Here is a 15,370-nt window from a genome sequence, read left to right on the forward strand (position 1 = left end):
TTCTATCCTCTCTCAGATATTGATAATATGCTTTACTTTTTCTCTTGTTTTTCTAACCTGTTATTTTTTTGAACTGTAACAGTAAAATTATCCTTGAATTTTTACATTGTGATTGGCAGTGCTTCTACTATAACTTCTTGGCACAACTTTATTAATAGTCATATTTACTAATTTTTGCCAAAATCTGAGTATAGTATAGAGTGAGATAACATGTATGTATTCACTATAAATAGATATTAAGATTACTGCACTTAGTTCAAAAAAAATAATACTCAAATAAATTTCATACTTAACAATCCCATGCAATTACATAATAGTTAGGTAGCTCCACTGAAGCAGGATTGAAGTTGATAACGTCCCAAGTCTTTTATAGTTCTACTTCTTTTAAGTGCTAATTTTCATTATTAGCCTGAGTATCTGGTTAATTTCAATGTAAAAAAACAAAAGGTACCCAATTATTATATGACTCTATTTTCAATCTCTTAGTGGTATTAGTTCTATTCATTTCGATTTTTTAGTTTTTTCACTTAGCTTTTCACATATGAATGGGTTAGAGAATACCTCTGCGTTTTCCATATACCTTATAGAGTATGTGTGCCAGTTCATTAGATTGACTTTTCTCATTAACGCACCCTCTGTCAACTACTGTTGTATATATAAACCAAAAATATTATATCCTAATTTATATTATAGATAATTTAAGTTTTATTAGACCAATACGAAAGCAATTTAAGACTCCAACAATTAAGTCATATAAATATATGTATATTTGTATGTGATGTATATACATGTCATATATATATATATATATATATATGCAGCATGTTTGCATGTCTACTCTCCACCAAGTTAAATCCCCTCTTATCCTACAAACTTTCCTTTAGGAATAAACTTAAATCTTCTATTTGTGAAATCAAAGAGAATTTACTGCCAGAGAAACACAAAGAAATGTAGGTAAATAACTCAAATGACTAACTCAGGCTTAAGACCGTTTGATAGTTCTTTCTGCACCAGTAAACACAGAAAATTTGAAAGCAGCTTTGTGCCAACTCAGTGGAAAAAAATCTCTCCTTAAGAGAGCATTGTCTTCAGTAGGAAATGCTGCCGTCTACCTTGCATCACCGAGCTAATTAGTACACCGGAAAGACGCATGATATTTCCTGTTGGCAACCATGGAGTGTGAGAACTGGAAGGCTGCTACCTCTGGCATGTGCCAAGGCCCCCAGATCATGTAAAGAGGTGAAATGGCACATGCCAAGAAAATCGCAACTACAGGAAGAAGCAAATAATATGAGGCTTTGTGTCTCTGCTACAAATGTAAATACTCATTTACCAGGAGCAGTTTCAGATGGACAGCTTTTGGATTCATGATGCTATAGTTAGCCAGGGTGCTCTTGATTGGGTGAGACAAGCAGGCAGCAGTATTGTGAGGAGGGCCCGAGTGAGTGAGAAAGCTCAGCTCCTGCCGTGTGGGAAGGGGGGTAAGACTGTTGGTTTCAGGGCAATGTCAAACTTTCCTCTGGCAATAGCCAGACAAAGCCACGATTGGAATATCACCCTCTGACAGGTTCTAAAATCTCTTTCTCTGACCTTCTTAAGGTCCGAAAGCATCCTTGGTCAACAAAGGGAAAAGCACACAGTCAGTGAGGGAAATGTTGCCAAGACATTGCCCATGCAATTCCTACTGTGATCAGTTTGGGGTTTAATGCAGTTTAGAATTCACCATTTTCTCCTTAATGGAACACTTAGAATTATTGAAAAAATAGAAGCAGAACACAATCATCTTTCAAAATCTCAGACACAGCTGTCCTGTTCCCTGGAAGTCTTTAAGACAAAAAGTTGCAAACCTGTCTCTTCTCATTCCCCAACTCCAACCCAGATGACATTGCCTGAAAGCTTTTACATCTTGACTTTTACTACCTGAAATGTAACCAGTAGGAATATATTATTGTTAATCAGGACTATAAGAATTAAAGACTGGTATCTTTCCTTCTTTTTTTCCTTTATTTTTCTGGGCTCCAAAATCACTACAGATGGTGACTGCAGCCATGAAATTAAAAGACACTTACTCCTTGGAAGGAAAGTTATGACCAACCTAGATAGCATATTCAAAAGCAGAGATATTACTTTGCCAACAAAGGTTCGTCTAGTCAAGGCTATGGTTTTTCCTGTGGTCATGTATGGATGTGAGAGTTGGACTGTGAAGAAGGCTGAGCGCCGAAGAATTGATGCTTTTGAACTGTGGTGTTGGAGAAGACTCTTAAGAGTCCCTTGGACTGCAAGGAGATCCAACCAGTCCATTCTGAAGGAGATCAGCCCTAGGATTTCTTTGGAAGGAATGATGCTAAAGCTGAAACTCCAGTACTTTGGCCACCTCATGCAAAGAGTTGACTCATTGGAAAAAACTCTGATGCTGGGAGGGATTGGGGGCAGGAGGAGAAGGGGACGACAGAGGATGAGATGGCTGAATGGCATCACTGACTGGATGGACGCGAGTCTCAGTGAACTCTGGGAGTTGATGATGGACAAGGAGGCCTGGTGTGCTGCGATTCATGGGGTCGCAAAGAGTCAGACATGACTGAGCGACGGATCTGATCTAATCTTTCCTTCTAACATTGAAGCTGAAGCCAGCTATGCTGAGAGCTTGAATTGTAACTGTGGAGCCTGGAAGAGAGTGAAGTGTCTTCCTTCCCTAATTTTCAAAGAAAGGTGCTGGGTGAACTTGGGGGCAGCCAGTGGTTCCTGGTGGAGAAGGACATGGCAACCCACTCCAGTATTCTTGCTTAGAGAATCCCGTGGACAGAGAAGCCTTGTGGGCTTCTGTCCATAGGATCGCACAGAGTCGGACACAACTGAAGCGACTTAGCATGCATGCATGCATTGGAGAAGGAAAGGGCAACCCACTCCAGTATTCTTGCCTGGGGAATCCCAGGGACAGAGGAGCCTGATGGGCTGCCGTCCATGAGGTCACACAGAGTTGGACACGACTGAAGCGACTTAGCAGCAGCAGCAGCAGTGGTTCCTGGAAGATAACAGAAAGGAAGTTGCAAAAAGGGAGATGTCTACAGACAAAATTTTCATGTCTTGAAATATTGCTAATGTGTGGGTCTCCAACAGTAAATACAGTAAGTCCCCTACATATAAACCTTCAAGTTGCAAACTTTCAAAGATGCAGATGTTCATTCCAATAACATCAGGTATGAGTGAAACTGCAGCTTGCCCTCCATCTGCTATTGCTGATGACCCTTCAGCTCAACCATCTCCCATCTCCTGTCCCTCCTCCAGTCAGTAACTCTTCCTGCCTGCCCACTTGATGCCAGTCCCTGTGTGCCAACACTACTGTACTTTTCAAGGAACTGTGCTGTAAGATTGAAAATATTTTTTGTTTTGTTGTGTATTATTAGTGTGAAAAGTATTATAAACCTATTACAGTACAATACCATATAGCTGGTTGTGTTAGTTGGGTACCTAGGCTAACTGTGTTGAATTTATGATCAAATTAGACTTACGAACACTCTCTTAGAATAGAACTCGTTCATATGTAGGGGACTTACTGTACTGGGTTCCTTCCTTTCCTGTACCTATAAGGTGACTGCTCCCAGGACCTAGAACTTGAGTGGTGGGAATGAAGACTACCCATGGGGGAAGAAGAGGTTAAGAAGTGGAAAATTCAGGGCAATTCATCCTGAGAGAAGTAGAAAGTTACTAAAATATTTTGAGCAGTGAAAAGTCGATGAATTCAGTGCAGGAACAAAAGATGGTAGAGGCTTATCTTAAGAGTCCAAAGTGAGAACAAAAAAGCCTAGATTCATGACATTGCAGAAGAAATAGAAGATAAAATAAGTGTGCATTATGTGTGCAAGATGTTAAGTAACAGGATTTTTGACTGATGAAACTTAAGATATGAAGGAAAGGAAGGAGTGAAACGTGACTCTGATGTTTCCTACGAAACTGGTGAAAGAATATTTCTGTCTAATGAAATAGGAAAATTGGAAGAGAAGACTAATTTGGGGGGAGAACATAACTTATTTTTAGATATATTAAGTTTATCAAATTTATTGTTGTATCTTAGGGCTCAATTACAAACCCAGGTATAAATTTATGTGTTTTATAGAACACTGTTAATGTGAAGGAAATACAGGTATTTTGTGAAGTGATAGAAACAAGTTAAAAGATCATATTATGTTATGATTCTACTTTGTAAAGAAAAATATTTTTCACATATAGAAAGGACAATTTAATGTTACATGCAATATTTAATGTTATATAATAATTGTGAACAGTACTTTTAAAAAATGGCCTTGCTTTGCCAAATCTTTTAATTATTCTACCGTGAATGCATTTTTGTTTGTTATAAAGCAATCAAAGTTATTTTTCAATAACTTGATAATTCCTATTATTCAAGTTTCTCTCATAGTCACAGAAAAGCTAGTTCCAGGACAGTTTATAAAACCCTATAAAAAACCTCTGGAGGTCAACAGAATTGCAAGGATGAATAGTTTTCATTTTCTCCGATTGTTCTGTATGCTATAGACAGTATGTTACATTTTATGAAGCCAAAATCAAAATACATGTTTTAAAAATAAGACATTATTTAAAATAGTACCTAAAATTTGTATGGATCAATGGGATGTGTAGAATTGATCCTAGAATAGAGTTGCCTGGGATCTTACTGGTGTTTCTTACAGAGAAAGAAACCTGGTTAGTCATACAATGAACGAAAAAGAGAAAATGACCCACAGCTTTATCTAATATTATTTGTATTATCAAATCTTCTGATTTTTGTACCGTTTTAGCTGACTCTGGCCACTAAAACTTTAACTAAACTCTGTATTTATCGCTGGGTGTTAGCAAGGGTCACATAAAAATGGCCATTTCCACATTTTTGTAGTATCACATTTGATATTTTCTTAGATACATAATTGGGATTCTTTGTATAAAGATCTATATAATAAATTCCTTCTTTAATTTTTTTTGAATCCAACATGTTTTGTTTCTCCTTCAACAGTATTATGTTTCTCTTTACATATTAACATTATGGAATTTATCACGATTTCCACTTTCTGCTATATACCAAGTCATTCAAAGCTAATTGTGTTGCTTATTCACAGTAACCGTATTTGCTTCTCTTACATATGTCATGACTTCCAAAATTGTATTTCTATATGCTTTGTCTCATTGACTCTGTTTATTAAAGTTGCATACTACCTCAAATTCTTTTTGAAAAAAAAAACCACAAGTGAACATTATAAATAAATACTGACAATGTTGTATCTGCATAAATGTAGAGGCTGTAAAAGCAAGCAGATATATTATGGCAACATAGTGGGATATAGTGGATATAGGGATGTACTGATATAGTGGGGATATGGTGGTAAATCTGTTGCCCCACAACTCAGGAGATAACTGTAAACCCTGTAATGCCCATAAAAGCAGTAGAACCTACTTAAAGTCATAGCATTTTATTGCCCATGTATTTCAATAGGGAGATTTTGAAAGATATCACCATCTTTATTTTTCTTTCTTAGTTTTACCATGCAGTTCAGTTTCATGAGTGTATATAAGCCTAACTGTCAAGGCATTAAAAATACAGTGTATTGATTTTTAGTTGCGAAAGAAATTCATAAACAGAATTATCAGTGAAACTTGTGTGCAAGATAAAGTGAGGAGGATGTTTTGAAAACTTGTAGAAAAACCAAGATGGTTAACATCTTTCTCTTTGTAACTTTGCTACCTTTAGGGACATTGGCAAATACCCTAATAATGGATATTTATGGGGCTTAATTTTAACCAAGATAGAGAAAATAAAATAAGAAAAGCTGTTTAAAAGAGTGGAAAATCTTCTAGATACTTCCCCAATCCCTTTAGAGCTTGGTGAACCTGTCTTTTCATCCTCAACCTCATGTTTGGTCTTCATTAAGTAGTGTTTTCTTATTGACACTGGCTAAGTTCTTTGGAAGGAATGATGCTAAAGCTGAAACTCCAGTACTTTGGCCACATCATGAGAAGAGTTGACTCATTGGAAAAGACTCTGATGCTGGGAGGGATTGGGGGCAGGAGGAGAAGGGGATGACAGAGGATAAGATGGCTGGATGGCATCACTGACTCGATGGATATGAGTTTGAGTGAACTCTGGGAGATGGTGATGGACAGGGAGGCCTGGTGTGCTGTGATTCATGGGGTCGCAAAGAGTCGGACATAACTGAGCGACTGAACTGAAGTGCTCTGCAGTTATAAGCCAACTTCCATATATATCATTAGATTCAACCCTCACAACAATTCCATATGTATAATCTGATTTAATCCTCATAATAGTTATCTCAGCCTTTAGTTTAGAAAACTAAGGCTTTAGCAAGCTAAGAAGTGGTTTGCCCAAATTCACACCTTTAGATTATGGGCGAGTCAGATCAGATCCATGCCTGGGAGCTCTGTATTCCATACCCCTCCCGCTTAATGGAACAAGGATTTGGAGTAAAATTGCCATCAGCAAAAAGAGTAGGACAGTGACTTCATTACTGAAATATTAGAGGTGGTAGATAGTATGGATTGCAGTGGAGGGTAAATTCTGGAGCCCCTAAAAACATTGATGAATTTACTTTCTATTAATTATGAAACAAATAGGTTAGAGAGTGAGGAAATGTAGGTGTTGTTCCAAGAACCATTATTGATCAAGTCTGTGCTTTGGTAATTATTTTCCCTTTGTGACAGTAATTATACTAATTCTCTTCATAGAGATCTTCTCTTCTTTATATTCTACCTTTGTTTGATTCTTAACCTCCTACATAAGAGACTTTCATTCAGTGTCTCATTTTTCTCTGTTGTGAGAATTAATTAATACTCTTAGTAGCATTCAAGTTGGAGAAGGCAATGGCACCCCACTCCAGTACTCTTGCCTGGAAAATCCCATGGACGGAGGAGCCTGGTGGGCTGCAGTCCATGGGGTTGCTAAGAGTCGGACATGACTGAGCGACTTCACTTTCACTTTTCACTTTCCTGCATTGGAGAAGGAAATGGCAACCCACTCCAGTGTTCTTACCTGGAGAATCCCAGGGACGGGGGAGCCTGGTGGGCTGCTATCTGTGGGGTCACACAGAGTCAGACACGACTGAAGTGACTTAGCAGCAGCAGCAGCAGCAGCATTCAAGTGGTTGGTTTTCATGGGGACTTTATGCCCTGGTGAATGCAACACCCTGTTGAAGCCTCCCAAGTGGGACAGAGAGAGATGAAAGATGTAATGTATCCTTTTGGTTCTTAATAAAGCACTGTTGATTGAAAAACAGGTGGTCTTGTGGTTTGGAGACCTACCATCTGACAAACTCAAGGTCATGGCTAACAGAGCCTCTATAACCAGTGCTTCTCAGACTTCCAGTGACATAAATAGAAAACACGGGGGGGAAATAAAAGTACCAAGTCCCAGCCCCACCCAACCCCTTATAGTTCGTAAGTCTAGGATGTTTTAAATAGCTTTTCAGGTGATTCTGAATTTAGAGGCACCGGTTGACAGATTCCAATGCAAGTCGTCAAGATTTGCACTTTCACAAATACGGGAGTAAGTTTGGCATGCTTCCAGGTGCATTGGGGGCGATTTTAGGATTAGCAGTTCTCCAAAGGTAGATCTTGGGTTGCTTGCCAAACGTTTTTATGGGAAGTACAGATATCTCCATTTCACCAAGAGTCTCAGGCAAACTGAAATCTGATGATCACTATTGTTAAGTCCCAGAACCAGAGCTGTTTGACCGCAGAACAAATGACCTGACCAAACTAGCTTCTTTGAATGAGCTTGAGTAAGAAGTTGTCCATCATGTTTCTTGAGCCTCAGATACATTTGTTCTAGAACTTCTAAAAAAATATATACTGTCAAAATCTTATTTCCCAGTATAAGGATTAAATAGTTGGGGTTCTATTTTGTTTTGTTTTAAAGAACGAGGTCCCTTTTTTGTCTGAAAAGGTTGTGATCCACCTGAAAGTTGTCTGTCTTTGAGACAATTTAACCCTAGAATCAAACCAAAAAAAAAAGTTCAATTTATTATGACTTTCAAGAAAATCTTGTTGAATTTCAGAATTCCTTTATTTCCTGATCTCTCCCAATTCTTTCTAAAAATAACATATCTGCTCTAAAAACAGAGGACAGATAATATGAATATTGAGCAAAATGAAAAGGAATTTTAACTTCTTTATCCTTCTAGACTGAGGCAGATGAGCTGGCCATAAAGCAAAAGGGAGTTCTTTTGGTTCATGTGCCATGAATTGGAGTGTGGATATTAAGGGTGGAAACAGGCTATTAGATCATCCATTCACTTTACTCTCCAAGCAGCAATTAAATTTGTTTTCTTTTTCTCTGCTCACTCCTTGCTCAAGGAAAAAGAAAGAACAGCATTTTAGCTTCTTACAGAGAACTCACTGAACGTGGAACACTTTTCTGTCCACATGTATGGTGGCTGAGTGGAGGAGGCAGGAAGGAAAAAGGGTAGTGGGGATCACAGTTAATCTACAGGATGATTTTGGCTATTCCCTTTGGCAAATGGGAACAGCTTCGCAGTCAGATGCAGCTCTCAAAGAAACAACCGACATCTATTATCCATCCTAAGTATGTGCTCCTACTTCCAGTCTTTGGTTGTTTGTTCTTGTTTTTTAATATTTTTTTGGCATGGACCATTTTTAAAGTCTTTACTGAATTTGTTACAATATTGCTTCCGATTTATGTTTTAGTTTTTTGGCCACAAGACATGTGGGATTTTAGTTCTCTGACCACAGATTGAACTAGCGCCCCCTGCAATGGAAAGGGAAGGCTTAACCACTGGACCCCCAGGGAAGTCCCCCTACTCCTTGTTTTAATGCACAGTGTACTCTGAGATGAGAGTGCTGTTATCACAGTGCTAGTAACAGATGCACCATGAATTGCATTCCAGGACTCAAGATGAGAATGAGAAAACTAACTGCCCCCACCCGCCCAAAAAATATATATAAAACCAAAAACTTAGAAAAAAAGGAACAAAACAAACCACACTATAACTCTAGCCTTGAGGGATCATCTCCTGAAACTGGTGTATGAAATCGCTCAACTCTTTTTCTCAGATAGAGAAGACAGATCCACTATAGTCATGATTTCCTGCCTTTCTTTGAGGGATTTCTCTCTTTGTCATGCACTTAATCTTTTCCCTTATCTGAATGTTAACTCTGTGTGAAGGTCTCCCTATTTTCCAAGTTCTAGAGATGGAGCAGAACATCACAGAGCTTGATGAGTTTCCTGTTAGAGATGTTTTAGAAAAGACTTCATTGTGTCCCCATTTTTCTGAGCTTTTGTGTGAGCACTGTATGACCAAAGTTTTCAGCACCTCCTGGAATGTAACAAAGCCTACAGAATTGGCATTTTCCCTCATTTTATTGCCTTCTGTTACATCCCTTACTTAACTGCATCGGATGTCTTTGTTCTGGCACTTTATTTAGAGTATTTTGACTATGTTTTGGTGGGCAACAGGGACACACATATCTAGCTTATTTTTCCCATCTGGGCAGTTTTGAATATAAGGTGATTGTGTGTTCCACAGATAAGCACGTCAGTCTTTTCTCCTACCAGAAAAGGTTCTATTTTAGTCGTCTGTAAAGTAGACAATAGGGGCTGAGTTATGAGTTGTTAGTAGACCTGCTTACAACTAAAATTATCAACTGAAACCACAGTTGATAGTTTCTCCCTGCCACTTTCTGGTTATGGTTCTTGCTTGGTTTTTAGCTGAAATTCTGACTTTTTAGCAGGATCTGTTAACTTTTCAGAGTGACTAACTTTAGTAGTTAATTACATGGGTTCTTGGGCTTCCTGGGTCACACAGTGATAAAGAATCTAACTACCAATGCAGGAGGCACAGTTTTGATCCCTGGGTTGGAAAGATCCCCTGGAGAAGAGAATTGGCAACCCACACCAATGTTCTTGCCTGGAGAATCCCATGGATGGAGGAGCCTGGTGGGCTGCAGTCCATGGGGTCACAAAGAGTCAGTACCACTGAGCGATAACACACACACACACACACACACACAGTAATTATCTTTAAAAAGTAAAAATATGATTTTTTTGTAAGATGATTTTAGTAAGGTGTTTTATTTAACTCAGTATATCTAGAATATTGTAATTTTACTGTAATCAATATAAAAATTATGAATAAGATATTTCAGGGACTTCCCTGGTAGTCCAGTGGTTAAGACTCCATGCTCCCAGTGCTTGGGGTGCAGGTCTGATCCCTGGTCAGGGAACTAGGGGCTTCCTGGTTGGCTCAGCGGTAAAGAATCTACCTGCCAATGCAGGAGACACAGAAGACTTGGGTTTGATCCCTGGGTTGGGAAGATCCCCTGGAGAAGGAAGTGGCACCCAACTCCAGTATTTTTTGCCTGGAAAATCCCATGGCCTGAGGAACCTGGCAGGCTACAGTCCATGGGGTCACTAAAGAGTCAGGACAGGACTCAACGACTAAACAACAACAACATGAGTTATTTCCTCTGTATTTTCTTTGTTTAAACAATTCATTAACTAAAAACATCTTTGGAAACCTAAGACATCCTTCCAGGTAAATGTCTGTAAAAAATATAAATACCATTCAGGTCTACAAACAAATGCAGCAATTGCCAGAGTGTGGTTATCTTTTACAGTCAGCACTGTGGTTTTAATGTGAAAAAATAACGTAAAAGCTTCCTGTCGATTTGGCTTAGAGGATTATCTGATTCAAAGAGTAGTAAATGAGGAACAGATAGAGCTATAATAGTGTCTGCTTACACAAAAACTAAGGTATGTATGTTGTGTTTTAGGCATGATTCTATTGCACATTTGATAGATTACAGTGTAGTTTCAGCAAAACTTTTATATGCACGGGGAAATCACAGAAATTGTGTGGCTCACTTCATTGTGATAGTCCTTTATTGTGGTGGTCTCAGACGGAAACTGCAATATCACTGAGGGATGTCATATTTGACAAGGATTAGATAATGTAGGAGGGAGGGGAGTTTAAGTGTCTATAGTCAGGTGGCAGGAGGGATCCTTGTGATGGCGCTACTTGGTGTCTTGACTGGTGGTGGTCACACTAATTTTTTACCACATTTGTTTTATCACATGATAAAATCAAATAGAACTATCTGTATGCATCCACTCAAAACTGGTGAAATCTGAATGCTTTGAGTGAACTCTATAAACAGTGATTTCTTGGCTGTGATAGAGAAGTATAACTTTTGTCAAGATGTTACTATTCAGAGACACTGAGTGAAGGGTTCTGGGACCTCCCTCTACATTTTTTTGCAACTTCCTATGAATCTATAATCATTTTAAGATGAGAAAGTTAAAAAAAAATTATGAAGACCCTTCCAGGTCTTCTCTTTTGTGATGTAAGCTTTGTTTAAGAAAACTAATCATTTGCTCACCAGTCTTCTCTTCCCATTTGAAGCAAGTCAACAAAAAGATGTTAGAAGAGAAGCATAACTAAGGTCACCTGAGATTCCAGAGAGTCTGTAGCCCACGTTCTTTTGTTTGTCTTGGCCATGCAGTGTAGCATATGGGATCTTAGTTCCCTGACCAGGGATTGAACCTATGCCCCCTGCAGTGGAAGCGCAGAATCTTAACCACTGGACCTCCAAGGAAGTCCCTGTAGCCCACGTTCTTTGCAGCAATACTAGTGAGAAGAATGAAGGCTGGAGCCCTGGAGTGACTCTGTAAAACAGTGGTTCTCAAACTTTGGCATACATCAGATTCATTTGCTAAAATACAGCCCCAGTAGATCTGGGGTGAGGCTCAAGAATTGACATTTCTAGCAAGTTCTCATATTAATGTTGGTGTCCATGCTTACATTGTGGGTCAGGACCCACACTTTTAGAACCACTACCACAGAACATCAGAGGGTAGGAATTTTAAATTCCCCCAAGAATCTTCTAAGTAAAATGCAATGAAATAAACTATTAACAATTTTTCTACCTTGACATCTTTTTTTTTTATTTGTATAGTTCCCTCCCTCATTTGTTGGCTGATAAAAATGTTATTTTTGGTTCTTCATCTGTGTGGGCTCAAGAAGTATGTCATTGAGTTAATTTACAGAGTCTCCTGTTGCACATCTGTCACATTCTCAGAAAATATTATCCCAGAAAAATCCATCAACACAACACATCAGCCCCTAAATGTACTGCACTCTTGGCATGCAAGAGAGTGAAAGAAACCAATGAAATGCAAAAAGTGATCTATACAGAGGTCTCAAAGTGAGCTACAAAGTTATAGCCTATGACAGAATTTGGAATTCCATTAGGGGTTCATTTTTATGAGTTTCTTCAGTGGTTTTCTAAAAGAGAAATGCTGTCCTAGGCAGAGCATTGTAATGATGGTTGACCATGCTTTGGAGTCAAATGCCTCTTTTTTCCCCATTTAATTTTGTTACTTACAAGCAGTCTTCATATGGTCATGATAAGTAATGCAAGCTTCAGGTTCCCCCTGTATAAAAATATATAATAATGCCTCAGTTGCAAGGATATTTAGGAGAATAATTAAGAAGATACCTAAAGCAATTAGCACATTGCCAGTTAAGTTATCAGTCAATAGTTGCACTGATGATATTGAAAAGGATAGCACTGATGGTGATTATCTGTAATCATATTTCTTGATCATGTTTTGGCAGGTATACTCTGAGACAGAAATTAAATAACAATTACAACCATTGCCGCTGGTCATTGTTTTATGAGCAGTTACCAAGTGCTCAATGAAAGCCCATACCAAGCTCTATTAAAAGGATTTTCCTCTTTTTTTTATTGAAGGATAATTGCTTTACAGAATTTTGTTGTTTTCTGTCAAACCTCAGCATTAATCAGCCATAGGTATACATATATCCCCTCCCTTTTGAACCTCCCTCCCATCTCCCTCTCCATGCCACCCCTCTAGGTTGATAGAGAGCCCCTGTTTGAGTTTCCTTAGCCATACAGCAAATTCCTGTTGGCTATTTATTTTAAATACGGCAATGTAAGTTTCCCTGTTACTCTCTCCATACATCTCACCCTCTCCTCCCCTCTCCCCATGTCCATAAGTCTACTCTCTATGTCTGTCTCTCCATTGCTGCCCTGTAAGTAAATTCTTCAGTACTATTTTTCTAGATTAGGTATATGTGTGTTAGAATAAGATATTTATCTTTCTCTTTCTGACTTATTTCACTCTGTATAATAGGTTCTAGGTTCATCCATCTCATTAGAACTGACTCAAAAGTGTTCCTTTTTATGGCTGAGTAATATTCCATTGTGTAAATGTACCATGACTTCTTTATCCATTCAACTGTCAGTGGACATCTAGGTTGCTTCCATGTTCTAGCTATTGTAAATAGTGCTACAATGAACAATGGGATACATGTGTCTTTTTCAGTTTTGGGTTCCTCAGGGTATATACCTAGGAGTGGGATTGCTGGGTCGTATGGTGGCTTCCTTCCTAGTGTTTTTAAGGAATCTCCATATTGTCTTCCATAATGGCTATATCAGTTTACATTCCCACCAGCAGTGCTAGAGCGCTGTCTTTTCTCCACACCCTCTCCAGCATTTATTGTTCGTAGACTGCTTGGTGATGGCCATTCTGACCAGTATGAGGTGATATCTCATTGTTGTTTTGATTTGCATTTCTCTAATAATGAGTGATGTTGAGCATCTTTTCATGTGTTTATTAGCCATCTGAATGTCTTCTTTGGAGAAATGTTTGTTTAGGTCTTTTTTCAACTTTCTGATTGGGTTGTTTGTTTTTCTGGTATTGTGTGTATGAGCTGCTTGTATATTTTGGAAATTAATCCTTTGTCAGTTGTTTCATGTGCTATTATTTTCTCCCATTCTGAGGGGTGTCTTTTCACCTTGCTAATAGTTTCCTTTGCTGTGCAAAAGCTTATAAGTTTAACCAGATCTCACTTGTTTACTTTTGTTTTTATTGCCATCACTGTAGGAGGTGGGTCATAGAGGATCTTGCTTGATTTATGCCATCAAGTGTTCTGCCTATGTTTTCCTCTAAGAGTTTTATAGTTTCTGGTCTCACATTTAGGTCTTTAATCCATTTTGAGTTTATCTTTGTGGATGGTGTTAGGCAGTTTTCTAATTTCATTCTTTTACATGTAGCTGTCCAGTTTTCCCAGCACCATTTATTGAAGAGGCTGTATTTGCCCCCATTGTGTATTCGTGCCTCCTTTGTCACAAATAAGGTACCCATAGGTGCATGGGTTTATTTCTGGGCTTTCTGTCTTGTTCATTGGTCTATATTTCTGTTTTTGTGCCAGTACCCTACTGTCTTGATGACTGTAGCTTTGTAATATAATCTGAAGTCAGGAAGGTTGATTCTTCCAGCTTCTTTCTTCTTTCTCAGGACTGCTTTGGCTGTTGTGTTTTTGTCTTTTGTGTTTCCATATGGATTGTGAAATTTTTTGTTCTAGTTCTGTGAAAAATATCACTGGTAATTTCATAGGGATCACATTGAATCTGTAGATTGCCTTTGGTGGTATAGTCATTTTCACAATATTGATTCTTCCTACCCAGGAACATGGAATATCTCTCCATCTGTTTATGTCATCTTTGATTTCTTTCATCAGTGTCTTATAATTTTCTGTGTGAAGTTCTTTTGTCTCCTTAGGTAAGTTTATTCCTAGATATTTAATTCTTTTTGTTGCAATGGTGAATGGGATTGATTCCTTAATTTCTCTTTCTGATTTTTCATTCTTAGTATATAGAAATGCACATGATTTCTGTGTATTGATTTTGTGTCCTGCAACTTTGCTAAATTCACTGATTGACTCTAGTAATTTTCTGATACTATCTTCAGGGTTTTCTGTGTACCCTATCATGTCATCTGCAAACAGTAAGAACTTTATTTCTTCCTTTCTGATCTGGATTCCTTTTATTTCTTTTTCTTCTGTGATTGCTGTAGCTAGGACTTCCAGAACTATGTTGAATAATAGTGGTGAAAGTGGACACCCTTGTCTTGTTTCTGCTCTTAGGGGGAATGCTTTCAGTTTTTCACCATTGAGAATGTTTGCTGTAGTCTTGTCATATATGGCCTTTACTATGTTGAGGTAGGTTCCTTCTATGCCCATTTTTTGAAGAGTTTTAATCATAAATGGGTGCTGAATTTTGTCAAAGACTTTTTCTGCATCTACTGAGATTTATCATATAGTTTTTATCTTTCAATTTAATATGGTGTATCACATTGATTGATTTGTGTATGTTGAAGAATCCTTCCATCCCTGGAATAAACCCAACTTGATCATGGTGTATGACCTTTTTGATGTGTTGCTGAATTCTGTCTGCTAAAATTTTGTTGAACATTTTTGCATCTATGTTCATCAGTGATATTGGCCTGTAGTTTTCTTAAATTAGTAGAAGGAAAGAAATCATA

Source organism: Bos indicus, chromosome 27 (assembly GCF_029378745.1).
Source record: "Bos indicus isolate NIAB-ARS_2022 breed Sahiwal x Tharparkar chromosome 27, NIAB-ARS_B.indTharparkar_mat_pri_1.0, whole genome shotgun sequence".
NCBI lineage: Eukaryota > Metazoa > Chordata > Mammalia > Artiodactyla > Bovidae > Bos > Bos indicus.